At 36.2% G+C, this 18,960-nt stretch overlaps 1 pseudogene; it reads left to right on the top strand.

The window, feature by feature from the left end:
* Positions 1-1,713: 1,713 nt before the first annotated feature.
* LOC127831239 (filamin-B-like) lies at positions 1,714-18,627 on the top strand (annotated as a pseudogene).
* Positions 18,628-18,960: the final 333 nt, after the last annotated feature.

Genomic DNA, 18,960 nt, shown 5'->3' with positions numbered 1-18,960 from the left:
CCTTAAATTGGGAATTTTTTGGACAGAAATTTGCAAATTTGTAGTTTTTTCGTAATTGGGAAAGTGCCGTTTACCGGAACTGTATAAAGAAGGAAAAAAATCGCTGAATGTTGTCTATGATTAGCTTGTGCAGAATGCAAAAGCTTATGTGATGACACTTTAGGCACATGCACGAAGCCCAGTTTTCCGAAAACAAGTCTGATATGAAAATAGCAAGTGATAAAAGCAACATCCACAGGGAAATTCTGAAAGAAGAGTTTGGACCACATAACTAAATGACTGAGACTTAACAATTTAAGTCTTGGAAGTAAGGACTTAATTAATTTATTAGAGGTATAAGACAAACATAGATTGTTCTTTCTTTGTGTTTGTTTAGGCTCCCTTAATCAAGGATAACATGTCAATCACTTTGATTGCACAACCATGTGCTATTTATTTGCCAGTGTTATATAAAGTATTGCTTGGTGGAAAAAATATTGATCCACACATGTGGGTCAAGTGTGCATATTTCTTCTTAAGAGTGAACTCTTCTGATGATGGAGGTACAAGTGTACTTGTAAACAGTGTAAATTTCTGTCCAGACTAAAATAATACAAAAATCTAAATTGATCTATCTGTGAATGAGAATTACTTTTTTTTCTTCAGGCCCCACCTCCGTTGGCAGATGCAATGTGGACCCTAATACGGACGGCTCCTATACTGTCACCTATGTCCCAGTTGAGACTTGAATATTTAATGTGAACCTGTCGTGGAATGGCACTGACATACCAGGTAAATTGTAACCAAAGGTGTTGATCACTAGAACACTAGCTAGGAATTGAAAAGGGCAGGGTTTACTTTTGTCAAAAGGGTATTCAAGTGCAGATGGTCGTATCATTGATTTGTTATATATTTCATACTGCTTGTATTTTCATTTCAAATTTTGTTTCTGTTAGCATTAAAACTAATTTCACTGAAAATTTTGATAAGTTATTGAAAATACAAATCAAATTGGCTGTACAATTATGTGATCAGGTAAAAAAGGTCATGGCGGGGGTCTGAGGTGGTCCAGTGCTATGGACTTCCATTAAGGCCTAGCTGGAACACTGAATTACCAAGCTGTGTCAGGAAACATTCATTAAATTATCAAAATTCCTCAAGTCTTTGTTGTGTTTATGTGTTTTTGCATTTAACTTGCTTCTCAAGCAAGGAATGCCTGGATGATGAAATATTGTATCATTTGTAAGAAAAAACTTTGAATTTTGCAAAGTAATTTTTACTTTAGTACAAGGCTTGTAAAGATATTGGGTATAGTAGGACCAATAGGGGAACTTTTTTATATAAAGCCTGAATATGTGCGTTATTAAATTTCCAATGTATCCTGTAAACTAAATGGTCTGAAAATGTTTATTATTTCACTTAACCAGGTAGCCTTAACCCACAATTGTCTGAACATATGTTTTTTCATTGCTGATGCATCCTGTAAACTACATGGTCAGAGAATGATTTGTTCATTTCTGATTTATCTCATAAATTACATGATCTGAACATGCGTGTTGCTCTATTTGCCGATGTATGCCGCATGATACAGCGTCTCATCAGGGTCTGCGCTGTTTGCTTAAAGGAATTTCTGTAAGAAATATTCTAAATATAGAAATAAATTATACTAGACATCCCTTATATGGCAAACAAATTGATCCAATTTCGAAGGATGGGAGAGTCCACTACGCATAAATGGGTTAACTGTTTACCCTTCAGATTTACATTTTGACCTGTTTGTAGTCACTAAGAAAATCAAATTAAATAAAAGACCCTTATTGCAACCTGTCTATTCAGGAACAAGCTGTATAGTGACTGCCTTTTTGAGGTCAATTCTCTTTGTCACGTTAATTGTTATTATCATGGCAAATCTAATATAAAAGTGTCACTCTGTTACCACAGGAACACTGAGAGCGGAGGTGAAGGGTCCCTTTGGGTCATTGCACGCGTCTGTAGACAACCACACAATGGGCAAGTCAGTCGTCGAGTTCATACCTGAGGAGGAGGGTGAGTGGACATTACTGTTCTCTTTTTATTTATCCTTGTTTGGTTTACCTAAAAATACCTGGGGTACATAAATATAAACTTAAAGGCACTCGGCCCTACTCTGGTGTACTTTTAAGTATATTTTCTGGACTCATGGTACTTTGTAGTTTACAAAAGAGTATCCGGGGTATTTTAAAGTTGTACCTGAACCAACAATGACCAAACAAGTGAAATTACTCTACCGTACTGATCCCATAGAGCTAAATAGGTAAAACTGTGATTACCCTAGGTGATCGTTGTATGAGGAAAAATCTCGAGTTATTGAATGTTTCGAGTAATTCGGCATACAGGCAGTGAAGGTAAATCAATTATGTAATTTATTAAAAAACACTTTCATGTTAAATGCTATGTCCAGTTTTATTGAGAACATATATAATTATAAAAACTATAATTTCCAATTCATGAATGAGCATATTTTGTTTCACTTTCCTTTGTATATAGATGTTTTTCATCCTTGTTTTGGTGCCGACAGACTTCAACAATGTTTAGATATTTCAATTCCATTGAACCAATAAACATATATTTAACAGTATAACTCGACATTTAATAAACCCTCCAATTGCTATGAATAGTTTACATTTATCCTAGCTAAAATGAGCCAACTACTCTAGCTGCTTCACTCAAATTTCTAATAATAAATTCTTGTAATAAATAGTTTGTAACAACGCAATTTAAACCTAAACATCTTTTTTTCCGCTGCCACAGGCGGAGAATATATAAGTTTGGCATGGTCTTTTGGTCCGTCTGTCACAAACGTTTTTACTACACAATGGGATATCAATTCAATGAATTTGCTTGTTTACAATAAAACGAATACAATGTTTATGAAACTGGCAAAACAAACATTAAATGTACCGTTTGAATAGAGACCGACAATTAATGAGTTATAGATGCTTGAGTTTAACCCTTTCCCACTCAGAAGCAAAGTGAAAATGGCTATGTGCAAACAGCATAAAACCAGAACAGCCTGCGAGTTACTCGCAGTCTATTCAGGTTTGATGCTGTTTGCTGCTCATCAGTATCTAAGGGTTGGAATTGAAGCATTTAAAACTCGATTCTAGTAAAGAGTGTCTTAAATAAAAAATTAACTTTCGAAGGGACTAAAAATGCATAAAAACAAGTATCTAAGTGGTAAAGAGTAAAGGAGATAACTCCATTGCAATTGATATGCATGCTTGCAGGCTCCCACTACATTCACCTGTTCTGGTCTGACCTGCCGCTGGTTAACTCCCCATTCCCCCATTCCACGGGTACGCCATTCAGCAGATGCCCGACGCCAACAAGCTCATCCTCACTGGGGCGTGGCCTGAAGGAGGCAACAGTGAGGGAGGAAACGGAGTTTGTAATCGACAGCTCACAGGCGGAAAAAGGTAGGGCAAATTATTGTGATGAAAATGGAACCTTTTTAAGATTGAAACAAGCAGAAAGAACTAAATAATAATTAAGTGAATTTTCATCTGAACTTAAAATGAAAATAATAGACTTTATTAAAGAAAATTACATTTGACATAAAACAATAGCAAATTTTCAGAGGAAATAATGTCATAATCTCCCTGCATCACCCAGATTTTTTCGGATAAAATAAGAACATTCCTTTATGAAATTGACAACATAAAAAAGATTGATCTTCAAAAATATATTGACCTTTAACAAATGTGTTGTGATAACTGTGTTGTTTACCTTTTCCCGACATAAGATTCTCCTGACGAACTACTGAATATCTTACAAGGTTTCTCTTATTTGGGAATTTACAAAAAGCATTTTCTTTCTCATAATTTCCTTCTAGTAAACGTTTTGTTTTCTAAATCTTATAAATAAATTACAACTGCACATATGCATTAATTAATGTATATGTTACGCCTTATAACCATTTTATTTTCAGGATCACCTGACGTCGTTCTCAGCGGAGTCCGTAATGAAGTGAATGTCAGAGTAAGCCCCCTGAGCAATGGCAAGTTCCGCTGTAACTATGTCGCAACAGTACCAGGCGCCTATCTTCTCCACATCACGTGGAATGGGCGCCAACTCCGTGGTTCCCCCTACAAAGTAAACGTGATCGGAGCTTTCTACCCGAACCGTGTCGTTGTGAGTGGGGAAGGTCTTCGCGAAGGAATCCTCGGTCAACGTATTGACGTGGTGATCGATACACGAAAGGCTGGGCCAAGTATGAGTATTTATTGATCTTTTTTAGGCTTCAGTCCACAAAAGGTTAACCATTAAACTCTTAGTTACGCACTTAAACGCGTTTGAAGTTTATTAGAAGATAAAATTAAATTAAATACCTTTTTTTAACAAGATTTAAGTTTTAAAGGCTTCAGTTCCAACCCTTATATACTGATGAGCAGCAAACAGCATAAAACCTGAACAGACTGCAAGTTACTCACAGGCTGTTGTAGTTGTATGCTGGTTGCATATGAGAATTGTTCTGAAAAAACTGGGCATAATGCATGAGCGCAAAGTGCCATCCCAGATTAGCCTGTGCAGCCCGCACGGCACTTTCCGCTTTTATGGTATTTTTAGTTTCAAAGAAGTCCCTCCTTGCCGAAAATCAAGTTAAGGCGGAAAGTGTCGTCCCTGATAAGCCTGTGCACAGACTAATATGGGATGACACTTTACGCACATGCATTATGCCCAGTTGTCTCAGAACGCGGCTTAAATACTAAAATTTGCAGAACATGTTTCTTACTGACATTTTAACTGATAAATTTAAGTAGTTCAGTATGTTTGTATTGTCAAGTATATAAAAATTGTATTTGATATGCATCAAAGGCTTGTAAACATGTCCTTGATGCCATTTACGCAGCCAGGATTTAATAGAGCTCATTCGTTTGATGGACTTTCCTTGTAAGAACAAACATGTATACACTGTAAGTGTTGTTTGACTTGCTTGCAATAATGTAGGTTTGTTTGTAAACACATTATTTTTAGCAGTTGTAATTTTACAAACACAGTAGTGGAGGAAAATACTGTTCACTCCAAAATGAGTTCACAACAAACTCTATGAGCTGATCTGAACACAATGGGCTCATGATGAGCTTTTATGACTGCCTTTCATCTGTTAGTCATGCATCTTGAACATCTTAACTGAGTTTGCAAATGGGTTATCTTGGCGCAAATAAACTAGGTTAATGGGTCAAATTAATTAAAAAAGCTTGTGAACTCTAAAGAGGCTACATTTATTTCCCTATCTTCATGAAACTCGGTCAAAACATTTGTCCCAGTTATTAATTGGCAGAGTTTGCAACGTGGAAATGTGCGCTAAAAAACTGGGTCACTAGGTTAAATTTAAAAACAAACACTCTAAAGGACACTTATATTACCCTATCAATCTTCATTGAACTTGGTAAGGACATTATGCAAACTATATCTTGGAAACTGGCTGAGTTGAAAACTGTGTAACGTGGGGTCAAAAACTAGGTAAATTCTTCAAATTATAGAAAAAAAACTTGTGAAAAACCTTGTGAACACTGCAGCCCATATTGATTGCCCAATCTTAATGAAATTGATCAAAACATTCTCTGGCGTGTTCAAAACTGTGTCTGGTGGGCTCTAGAACTTAAGTAACAAAGGAAAATTAAAGAATGGCGACCTCATTTATTGCACACTCTTCATGCTTTTTTATTCCAAGGTGAGCTGACAGCGCACTGCATGGGCCCCCACCAGGTGGCATTCTGTGAGCTGGCAGACAGCAAGGACGGCACATTCAACCTGAGAATCAAGGCTCAGGAGTCCGGCCGCCACGTTCTACAGATCAAATATGGCGGCGAGCATGTAGAGGGTAGGTCAGCAAGTGTAAACCAATTGATTTAAGCTCAATGGCATCAAAACCTAAGTCTTATTGAAGCACTATTGTGTCTGTTTCCTGGGCATCTGGGTTTATTTGAGGGAGATCTAAAGAATATTCTCACAGTGAAGACGGAGCCCATGACTTTCTTGGAAGTAGGTGGACACCATTCAGGGCCAAAAAAAAAAAACTAATTCGCAATGGGCCTCTTTTTCTTCCTCTAAACAAAAAAGGCCCATTCCCCTACAGAAATTTCTTTAAAGTAATGCATTTTTCTCTAACATTCCAATCTACCTCCGTATTTTACATTCCCCAAAGCAAGAAAATTGTGGGTTTTTTTTCCAGAAAAAAAAGGCCGTGGCCCTTTCCCCAAAGTTGGTGTTTTGGCCCTGCCATGCCTTTTATGCTACCGCGACCTCACCGGTACTAGGTTGGCGAGTGGGCTGGGTTCAGGCTTGGAAATTAACTATTGACATTTTGGCCCATCTTTATTTGTTCAACGCTTTCTGTACAGGGGAGATAAGCTTTGTCAGTAAATCTAGGTGTCCAAAACAGATATATGGGGCCATTAACAAGCAGTAGCCTTGCCTGTTTCCATCACTGTTGATTGTGAGCAAAGATTTGGGAATTTACGAAATATATGTGTATTCTCATATAAACTCCACACAGCAGTTTTGTATTGCCTGTAAGGTTGGCATACTTGTCCAGTTCTTTGCGATATTTTTTATATATAATGTACTTAAAACAAATCTGTTTTGAACTTGAATTTTTATAAATTGATTACAAAATATGTTCTTGTATAATTTTACTGTATTTATACACAGTTTTGTTCATTCACATATTGAACTTATATTGTTTCTAAATTTTCAGTAAAAAATGCTAGGTAAAAACTTGACTTGATACCAGATTGGACATTTGAAAGTAATTATCTGGTTTATTTTTATGTTTTGGAGCTGTGGTGAAAAGCTCACAGTTCTGATTTGCCCCCCCCCCCTAAAAAAAGTGCATAGTAAAATAATAAAGCATCAGCCAATGAGACTTCAAGTACTTTTTGTTTTACCAAGTTCAAAGTTGAATTGAGCCCGATGTATTAAATTAACATTGAATTAAATATGGCTGACATTCACTGACACATTGCAGCACCATTGCATAGATTTGTAAAAAGATCAGGTCCACTCAAATTGCTGTTAATACTTTTAGTTCATAATGTTGTTCTACTTTCCAGGTAGCCCATTCACATTCAAGGTGAACTCTCGTCCAGAGGCCAGCAAGGTGCGTGTGCATGGCCCTGGCGTGGAGAATGGTATCCTCGCAACCTACGTCAGCAAGTTCATCGTGGAAACCAAAGGGGCATGGGCCGGGCAGCTCACTGTAAGAATTAGGGGACCCAAAGGTGAATAATTTGCTAATTCCAAAAATGAGGGATCATTGACTTAAAGGGTCTTTTCACAGATTTTGGCATGTTTTTTTAATTTGTCATTAAATGCTTTATATTGATAAAAGTAAACATTGGATCTTTAAAGCTCCATTAAAAAATCCAGAACAAAATTAAAAAACAAAGAAAAGTAACTTTCAAAAGGGCTCGAACCACTGATCCCTGGAATCAGGGAGAAATTTAAGTGTATTACTTAGACCATTTGGCTATCTGTGCTTATACAATGGCCGATGTATTTTATACTTTATATAAGCAATCCTCAAAGATTCACAACATATAACGACAACAACAGAACTCTCCAAATTATTCCATCGTATTGTGTTGCAACGCTTTATAATTTGCAGGTTTTTAAATCATCAAAAGATGCATTTAATGGCTATTTTAGAGCTTGATTAATGTCCAATATTAGTGTTTCCTCACAAATAGCATAACTAAAATTAAAATTTGCGAATCTTTAACAACTGTTTTTAATTTTGTCAATTTACCAAAATGTGAAAAGGCCACTTTAAGGTCCTCAATCTGTATTCACCAACCCAATCTAATACTTAGGTCTACGAATGAAGAATATTTTTTAAAGTGGAATATTCACGAATTGCTTTAATTTGGAGTCAAACGTAGCATTAACTACCTTTATCTCAACCAATGAAAGAATGAAACAAATCTTATAGGACATGAGGTCAGGTTACATTTGAAAGTTACTCGATCTCACCAGATTTTACCTGACCTTGATATTCTTGTTTACAAACTAGAAAAAATACCATTTTAAAAGTTTATTTCAATCATATTTTTGTTGAACATTTTTTAACTATTTTGAATACAGTAAAATGGTATAAAAAATAAGACATGATCTTTCATCACAAGGGAAAACTTCCAATTAAAAAGGTATAAAGATTTGTTGTTGGTATTTATAAAAAACACATATTGTTGAACCCTTGAGTGCTTTGTGAAACTTTACAGACGTTTTGAATGCTTACTTCCTCATCACCAAATAAACTGTGGTTAATTCATTCAGTGCGGGAACCGAATTGTGAAGGCCTTTGCAAACAAATAATCCAGATGAGAGGCAACACAACGTGGCGTTTTATCTGGATCCAAACTGTGGGCTATTCTGATAGTATATTTTTATTTTTTTTTTCGAAGAAATGCTAATTGTAAAAAGTCAGCAATTAAGCAGACGATAAATTTCCCAGCATGCAAAGGGTTAATTCATGTATGTAATGGGATGTCCCAGATAAGTGCAGTTCACACAGGCTAATCAGGGATGACACTTTCCGCTTTTATGGATTTTTTGGTTAAGAGAAATGCTCTTATCAACAATACTCTATTTCAGTCATAAATTGTCGTCCCTTATTAGCTTGTGTGGACTGCACAGGCTTACTTTGTACAAAACTGAACCAAATGCATTAAGCCCAATTTTCCTAGAACACAGCTCAAATATTCGTATGATTTCCAGGGGTGTTCCAGGTGGAGATGTACCGTGACAGTCAGCGTGACCATACGATTGTGTGCCGTTTTGACTCAACGGAGTGTGGGCTGTACATCATCCAGGTGCGCTGGTCCAATGTGGACGTGCCTGGGTCACCATTCAATGTGCACATCCTTGATACCACAGAGGAGTTAGAACAGGTAAACAATTGTATTTTGTACCTGATTTTGTATATGTCTCTTGATTTTTTTGCCCCCGAAGGAGGGCATAATGATCGGACCGTTCGTCCGTATGTCACACTTTGCGTTTAGGTTTCGCGTTTAGGTTTCGAAAACTGCTCATAACTTCTATGTCCCTTTACGTAGCAACTTGATATTTGGCATGCATGCGTATCTCATGGAACTGCACATTTTGAGTGGTGAAAGGTCATCCTTTAAGGTCAAAGGTAAAAAAAACATGTATCAAAGCGGCACAGTAGGGGGCATTGTGTTTCTGACAAACACATCTCTTGTTTTATCTATATTTGAACTTTAAAAAATGGCTGATTAGACTTGAACCTGAAATAACGTCCTAAACATTGAAATTCCTGCTGGTAGTGATTTCAGTATTTTAGCAAAAAAAATTCCCTATATTTACTGGTGAAAACGTTTGAGTTTATTTCTGTTTTGAAAACAAGTTTTGAATGGTATTTACATTTCGCAGTTGGTACGTTATGCCAGAGCATGTTCGTGTATAAAAGATTTTAATGATCGTAATCTAATATTAACTAAAAAATTGCTAAAACAAGGCTTTTTGTATCATAACCTAAGAAATAAATTTGCTAGATTTTACTCTAAGTATGGTGATTTAATTTCAAAATATAATGTTTCTTTAAAATGGCATTTATATAATGGAATCTCCCATCCATCATTTTACGGGGATGTTTTGAAGCGTGTCCGCAAATTAAAATATGTTAAACCAAATGTTCATATTAAACTTTTCAATTTAATTAACTTGTTTTTATCAAAATGATACGATGCTTATATACTTAAAAACACGTGTTTGATGGTTTTCGATTCACTATATCTTTCTTCCCTTAATATTTGGAATCATTAGTGATATTATAGGCATTTTTCACTGTTGATTAAAATTGTGTCGTATGAACAAATCTGCATGAATACTACATTTTAGGCATTTTTCACTGTTGTATAAAATTGTGTCATTGTGTCGTATGAACAAATCTGCATGTAAACTACATTTGGACTCAAATCGTACATCAAATCATTTCTGTCTTCAGTTGTCAAAACACCTATATACTGTTTGATTCCAATAATGTCGCTTTAATGGAATTACCATTTTTATTCATTTGCTTCTTGATATTTTATCACCTAAACTTGTTTTATTAGTAGCACAGCCCCATTAATATTTTTATTTAGTACTGCCCTTGGAATTTGTTCACGTCATTATGGATTTTTGTGACGTCATACGACAGACTTTCCCAGTTGTAGTCTACATGCATAGGTCATTGGGTTTATAACGTTCCATTTTATTAATATTTTCTCTCTGATGGGCGTTTCTTGTTTGATTAAATTATTTTTAATTTGTTTAGCAGTCACATAAACAACCAAGCTATGTAATATGGAATTTTTACACCCATTATTGCTGCTTCTTCCTGTATTTGCGCGATGATTATCTGAGATATTAACTATATGATTCTATATTCTCAAATCTTTTCAATAAAGAAGGAATGTAGTTGACAATTGTTAATAGTTTTATTTGATCGTTCGTCAAAAAGTTGTAATTCTGTTACTCTTGTATCTTCAATGCAATTGAGTAATTAAATAGTTATTAAATTGAATGCGTTTTAATTCCCTTTTATTATTGTTTAATTTGAGTTACAATGCTATGACGTTAAATTTTATTTACACTTAAATGTATTATGAATATTGCTGGGCCAAGTGTGAGGTTGAGCGCTCTATAACCAGGTTAAAACCCCCAATGCTTTGCATTGACCGTTCCATGGCGGTGACTCCAGCTTTATTCATATTTTGTGTTTATGTTGGTTTGTATTGTGCTGTATTGTGCTGTTTTGTACTGTTTGGACAATCGGTCACTTGCCTTAAATAAAGGACCAACTAATTGTTTTTAATGAAAATTCAATACTGCTCCAGCAGCTGGAGTTTCACTTTTTTATATTGATTTCAACATTTCACCCATTTGATTTGCTAATATAATTTCAATATTTCACCCATCTGGTTTGCTAGTATTGTTTCAATATTTCGCCATGGCTATTTGCTAAACAATTTTTTGTGCCACTGTTCAGGTGCTAAATGAGAACCCATACTCGATTGGTACACAGCAAAGCCAGAGTAGTTATGGTAACCGACCTGCCACCCGCGTGGTACACCAAGGAGGGAGCCTCCCTGCACCCAGGACCCAGTACGGACGGTGGAGGGGACAGGTGTATCCTGGGCAGTAGACAGGGGAATTTGGAACTGGGGAATATGGATGGAAAAATGGAAGAAAAACTTGTGTCAAAACTGTACTGTTTATGTTTAATGTGGAACACCGGTACAGTGGAGAGAAAATGGAGCACAATTGCTAAAAGCTGGAATGTGAAGGGAGAATATATAATTTGCGACTGGAATAAACACATCAAAAGATGCCAAAATTTACATATTAGTATACCACACCAAGTACAAATGAACAAGTCAGAAAATGATTGACAATAGAACACAATTTCAGAAATGCATATTTAATAATAATATATAATGGATGTGACAATATAATTTGAAATTTTGCGATACATGTCATATTCATTTGGTCAAACATAAATTAAATATAAATGAAATATAATGTAATGTGCGATATTAGATTTTTACAATCAGTAATATCAGATGCTGATCGGTATTAAAGTGTTGACAATTCATCATGTATGTTAAAAGTTACAACAGTTTGTTTAAAGTATACATGTAATATATGTGTTGGTTTATTTTTACTTTACCATCGTCATTGTGTATGCAACATACAGGCAACAGAATAATTGTTTTGCTGAATAATTCACTATTTGCTTTATAATGTATGTACATGTATAATAATGTATATGATTATCAAACACATTCCATAGTTTATTCGCTGATATTATGTTTATACACTTTAAGAGTTTAAAAGTATTTTGCATCAATTTACTCACGTTATTCACATCTGCGCATTTATCTGCGTTTGTGGTAGAGTATCATATAAACTTTATTGTCAAAATATTGTTGTGTAATGAATTTAGAGTAGATTTCTTATAGTAGTATTATTACAATACAGCTGTACAAATACATTATATCATTTTTGTATATAAACATGTTTGATGCATAGTTCTCGTTAAGAATTTTGTTTATATTTCTTTATTGACATTGTTAAACGTTTTGGTGTAGTGTGATTGTTTATAAAAATGTGATTTTTGTTCTGTGATTTACCCATTGCAGAAATAAGCAAAACTTTGTAGTTTTCATATAATATACATGTAATATACAATAGAAAATACCCTTTATTATATAAACTTGTAAATAAAGTTACACAATAAAATTCGTTTTTGTAGTGCTGTCATATTTGCATACGCACGTCAATAAACATTACCAGTGTTGTGACGCATGTCCCAAAACTGCAAAACCCAAACAATTCTATGGCCTTTCTACTACTGATCATGCATCCGCCGATATTCAAATTGACTGACCTGCCAATCAGATACTGTGTTTCATCGCAGCAAATTTGTGTAACGAAGATTTAGTTACAGATTGATATGTATGTCGGAAGAACAAGTGGACTGAGCAATGGATAATTTGTTGATCGGTTACTTTCATCCTTTTTGAAGTTTTGACCTACATTGTAAGAAGCATTTGGAGCTTTTAAGATGCCATGTTATCTGTCCGTGAGTGCTGGAGGTCTGTGAGTTAACTTTTTCTTCTAATGATTTCTGAACTGCAGGACAGATATCAACAAAACTTCACAGAAATGATCCTCGAGTGACTCTTTCAAAGTAATTCAAATCTTTCTTTTCATTGCATATGTCAGTCACCAGACTAGAAATGAATTACACATAAGAAAACCTGAAACATTTCTGAAACCAGAGGGTCAGAATATATTAAGTGCGTAAGATAGTCTAGTGTCCTCTTGGGTCCAAAATGGCCACGCCCCAGGGGTTGCATTAGTAATAGACTTAAAGAAACCTTTTTACAGATTTTGGCTTGTATTAACGTTTGTCATTAAATGCTTTATATTGATGTAAACATTGGATCTAAAAAGTCAAGTAAACATGAATAAAATTAAAGAAAGAAAAAAAGTAACCCTCAACTGGGCTCGAACCACTGACCCCTGCAGTAAAAGTCTATTGCTTAGACCACTGGGCCATCCGTGTTCATAGAATGATTGATGTGTTTTATACTTTACATAAGCAACCCTCGTAGTATCACAAAATATAACGAAAAACATCAGAACTCTCCAAATTATTCAATCGTTTCGCATTGCAACACTTTATAATTTTCAGGTTTTTAAATGGTCAAAGATGTATATAATGGATATTTTAGAGCATGGTAAATGTTACGTATTAGTTTCCACACAAATATAACTACAATGAAAATTTGCGAATCTGAAACATTTTTTTTTTAATTTTTGTCAATTTACCAAAACATGAAAGGGCCTATTAATGTGCAAAATAATATACAATCACTATGCATTTGGGGGACATTCATGTTCAGCAATTTCTACTAATTGAAAGGTTATTGTATTTTTTGTTAATACAATACTGCATAATCCATCAATATGCTCCTTTCAACACTACAACTCTTTTATCAGTGCTTAAAGGGACCTTTTCACAGATTTTGACATGTTTTTAAGTATGTTATTAAATGCTTAAAATGTATAAATTTAAACATCGGAACTAAAGAATTTTGGTATGAAACTAATAACAAAAAAGATAAAGAAAGAAAAAGTAAACATCCCATGGGTTGAACTTTAGACCCTTGGATTAAAAGTCTACTGTTAAAGGATTCAGTCATTCTTACTAACATGATATTTTATGTATTAAATTCTTTTATATTAAGCACTCATAGTGCATCCTTCTACAGCGGGGTAAATTTGATATTTCTCGGAAACGTTGTTTTGTTCTCAACAGATAGCGGCAATCGTTTGTCTTTACAGATGCTAACAACAAAATAGTAGAAGGTTAAGCTTGTTTATATGCACAGTTCTCAATTTGTAAAACGTTGAACACGAGTTCACCAATAACTACATGTATACTATAGACAACCACACAAATGCTTTTTAATCGCTAAAACCGAATAAAACGAGGGTTGTTTGTAAAACATGCATGCCCCCCATATGGGCTCTCCGCTGTAGTGACAGCCATGTAGTGTGAATATGTTTTTTGTCACTGTCCTAGTGACCTGAAAATCCATAGGGGTCATCTGCCAGTCATGATCAATATACCTTTGAAGTTTCATGATCCTAGCCAAAAGCGTTCTTGAGTTATCATCCGGAAACCATTTTACTCTTTCGGATCACCGTGACCTTGACCTTCGATGGAGTGACCTGAAAATCGATAGGGGTCATCTGCGAATTATGATCAATCTACCTATCAAGTTTCATGATCCTACGAATAACCGTTCTTCAGTTATCATCCGGAAACCATTTTACTATTTCGGGTACCATGACCTTGACCTTTGACCTAGTGAACTGAAAATCAAAATGGGTCATCTGCAAATCATGATCAATGTACCTATGAAGTTTCATGATCCTAAACCCAAGCGTTCTTGAGTAATCATCCGGAAACCACCTGGTGGACGGACAGACCGACCGACAGACCGACATGTGCAAAGCAATATACCCCCTCTTCTTCGAAGGGGGGGGGGGCATAACAATAATATAACAAGACATATCTTTGAAAAAAGTTTGTCGGCGTAAATGCTGACTTTGAAATAAAGTTTGCAATTAACGTTTCTAAATAATTAAATTGAAAACAAAAGTTTAACTATTGTGGGTTTTTATCAAGTGTAAGTCGCGTTTCCACCACATGAAATGTGGGTTATCATTGTCAAACCACACATTAGTGTAAGTAGATAAAAATAATACTACGGGAGTGTACATCGTTTTAGTCAACACATGCCTTATTATTAGGAATGGGACCGAATATTCGAAAATCTTCCGAATATTCAAATCCAAAATACATATTCAAATATTCCATTTTTAATTATAAATACTTGTAAAACAGTTAAACGTACAGGTACAAAGTCGCAGTTTGGATAAGTGAATGGTTTGATAACTTAGTTGCAAACTAATTTACTTTTTGCTCTCCCCCTCAGAAGTAAACATTTAGGTCGATCTATCCATTCCAATATAACAATCATTTTTTATTAGAGCATGTACGTGTACATCTGTTTGTTTTGTTGCTCATCTTCCTGACAATGCCCTTTTTTAACGAAAGCAGAATTTTCAAACATCTGTGTTTTACAGACATTAACCCAAAGGATCTAGGTCAGTGTTTGGATCTTGTTAACGAATTTGCGTCCATTGGAGGGTCTCAATCGTTATACATATTTTTCTTCTGGTGCGTTTGTGTCTAGTTTTAAATCGCATTCATATTAAAAAGACGAACCAGATATAAAGGTTTATTATGTGTATTTTCTCAAACGAAAACAAGAATGACCACAGGAAGGTGTCCGTTTGATACAGTATAAGTGCAATATACGGTGCCATGCAGATACAGAAAGGATTTAATGTTATCGTTTATCACACATTATTGATTGTTTAATCTAATGTTCATATAAATGACGCGGAAAGACAGTACGGATGAGTGTTTATTGTAATACATATGTCTTAAATGCTGTCCATTACAGAAAGTAGACATAAAGACCTGATGCTATGAAAGATGTCATCGAAAAGATATATTATTTAAGAAACTATTAAATATGTGACGGGTATCTGTCAAGTGTCTGATAACGAAATATTTACAGACTTAATCAAGAAATTATGCAACGTTAATGATTAACATGTTCTAAAACATAATCATACTGACACATGTTAAAATTGCCGATGACAACACTATGAAACTGAATTTCGAAGCCCGATACAATTATTGTTAGCAACACAACATCCGATTCTATATTTCGATTTAATGCATACTATGAAATACATTATATTTGGTGCCAGAAGATGTTGCTAACCATACAGCTCGGCGATTGACTACCAGGTACCTTTACGATTGGCTAACTCGGAGAAACAAATATATAATATTTTATGCACACATACATTTTTTATGTGATTGTTCGCCTTCTAGTTTAATTATCGAGATTAATCACGTGACCTATCTAACCAATAATAATCTATCCAAGCCACGCTATGCTATTAACCAATCGGCCTAAGTTATAAGACCACGTGAGCCCTTTGGCCAATCAATATTTATATTGGCCATTATACGCTCGGATTTTCTACTTGCAGCTGCAACTACAATAAATATAGATTATTTTCAATATTTTCGCGTCTTAACGGTAATTTCATAGTTTCTCCTTATACCATACGACGCATTATCACTTCGTTTTTACGAAGGATTACATTTCATTTGGCGGCGACCATTACTTTTGTGTTATTTCGGCATAAATGTGACAACCTTTGTTTGCTGATATGTAGTACAACGAAGTCTCGGAAAGAAGTCTCCCGTGACGAGATCCAAGATGGCGGCAACCATACAAAAGAGGATTCTGGTATTCGGACAATCTTTCTTGAGCAGTTTGAAGGACTTCATTCGTTATGATTCGTCACTCCGTTACAATTTGGGTCTCGCGGGTTGTCCGGTTATCCAATACTCGGGTTTTCCCGGTGCCACGGTTGATCGTCTTCACAACAAGTTACAAGAAATCTTAGATTTTAATCCGGACATAGTGATTCTGGTAATAGGGACTAATGGTCTTTATCAACCACATCAATTACCACTTTCCGTGGCTTCGGCAATTCGCAATCTAGTGGACACGATACTTTATGTTGATGGAATATCTTAAGTTATAGTCATGCAAACACTTCATCGACATTTACCTACCTGTCAAACACGTTACCCAATAGATCCTCAATGGTTCAACACCAGATTTGATAAAATGAACATGCTACTCATTTAATGGCTTAATTCTTCACCCAATGGTCGAACTTACTTGTGGCGTTTGAAGGGGTTCTGGTCACCTGACTGTATACTTTCGAACTTTGCGGAGGATGGATGCCACCTTTCATCTCGTGGCCTGCTTCGTTTCTTCAACAACATCCGAGCTGCAGTGGTTGCCGCCTTGAATCAGTCAATCTGATTCAGTATAGATAAGTATTCTTTTATTTTTTATACATTGTGTCTCATGTCAATACAGGTTTCTATCTAGTCTACCTGATTAAACTATCAGCTTAAAAGGCCATGTAGGACTATATTTATAACTGTGTAACATTTTAACAGTTTATTTATTGCATGTAGTTCTGACTACTCAGATATTTGCTCTATATCCTTACTGATGTTAGCTACCAGCACAAGCTTTCATTGTTACCCATTTATGGCTCAGTTAACTGTTAAATTGGATATTTATGTTATAATAGTTATATTTAACTTAGTTATCTGGTCAGACCGGGATTATATTATAGTTTTCTACGCAGGACCTATTATGCCCATTATAAATTATCAGCTCAGGCCAGGCTTATGTTTCAATATTTTGTCTGACGTTACTCAGCAATTGTCTGATATTGATGTTTAATGGTCCTCTTTGCGGGATCCTTTTTCCTGGTCTGAAACTGATTTTACAGATCTCTACCCAAAACTATGCTGCCTGATATTAGTCATTGGTTCAGCAAATCTTATTTATTTTCAATATCTTTGCCGGATATTCTACGCAATTCAGGCTGATATTGATGTTAAATTCCTTAACGCAGGAATTGCCTGATATTCTACGCAATTCAGGCTGATATTGATGTTATATTCCTCTACGCAGGAATTGCCTGATATTCTACGCAATTCAGGCTTTAATTATTGTTATATTTCTCTACGCAGATACTATCTTGCCTTGGCTGATACTAATGTCAAGTTCCCTACGAAGGAACTATTTTACCTGAGCTAGGTTTTAAGTCAGTCCATGGTTATTTTGGTTAATACTATAGCTTATATAGTTCAGACTGACAGGTTCATTATGTTTTCCAGATGAAGCGTGGGGGTCAGTAGCAGGACGGCTACATCGACCGCCTGTCCCTGCTGCGATGGGTCTACAGCCACCCCCCAAGCCTTCTAAAAGGTCAAAATCGTCTGCGCTTAATGAGGAGCCGGCCCTGGCCACAGTTGAGGAGCTCGCCATTCCCGATGCACCGAGCATACGGCGGGTTAGTGCTACCCCATCCATGGTTCCCTCCTCTGCTGGTCAAATCCAAAATCAACACTGCTCAGAAGTTCTGCAGGACACGTCATTTGTCCATCAGCAACTTCCCCTTCCACTTCCATTTAGACGTCCAGGCCTAAATTCGGCCATGCCTCTTGTGGATTATGACAGCGACTCCTCGGGATCATCGGATGAGGACCACGACCTGGCCTTTCATCAGGCTGTTCGTTCACATGGGGCGGACCTTTTTCAAGGTACGGGCATGTTGTATGCTGAACCGATCAGTACCCCAATTATCAGCCAAGTTAAAAAGTCGGTGTTCAAAGACATCTGGAAAAACAAATATGTGGACTTGGCCTTTCTCCTACCATCGGCAATGTCTGGCCAGGCCACCCAATATACCCTACAAATGGATAGTAACGCACAAATATCCATAACACCTAAATCAAGCTCAAAAAAGATAACCAACATTGAGCTCTGGACATCCGCTTTCCTCTGCGGTTTACACGTTATAGTTCCCAGCAGAGACTCAAGCTCTGCTAAAATATGCAGAGATCGTTAGAGACCTTGCAACCCGTCGTCCGGGCTTAGCATTTTCGTATTACGACAACAATTTCAGAATCCTACGGGAAACTATTCCTCTTCCATTGGACCGACTCCATACGGAGTTTTGGCTAATGGCAAGCACGTTGGCCCCCTCCATCCCCTCTTTTCGTTCTCAAAGACCCACCCCAAAACCATCGTCGCCCGTCAAAAGATTCCTTGACAAAACCTGTTTCATTATAACAGACGCTCCCTCTGCCACGTCCCTTCTTGCCCACACCCCCTTGTTTTCGGCTTTTGCAGGGGATCACACCCAGCTTACGAATGCTCATTCTTCTCAAAGGAACACGCT

The sequence above is a fragment of the Dreissena polymorpha genome, chromosome 5 (genome assembly GCF_020536995.1).
Source record: "Dreissena polymorpha isolate Duluth1 chromosome 5, UMN_Dpol_1.0, whole genome shotgun sequence".
Lineage (NCBI taxonomy): Eukaryota > Metazoa > Mollusca > Bivalvia > Myida > Dreissenidae > Dreissena > Dreissena polymorpha.
This window is presented reverse-complemented; position numbering and strand designations above follow the sequence as displayed.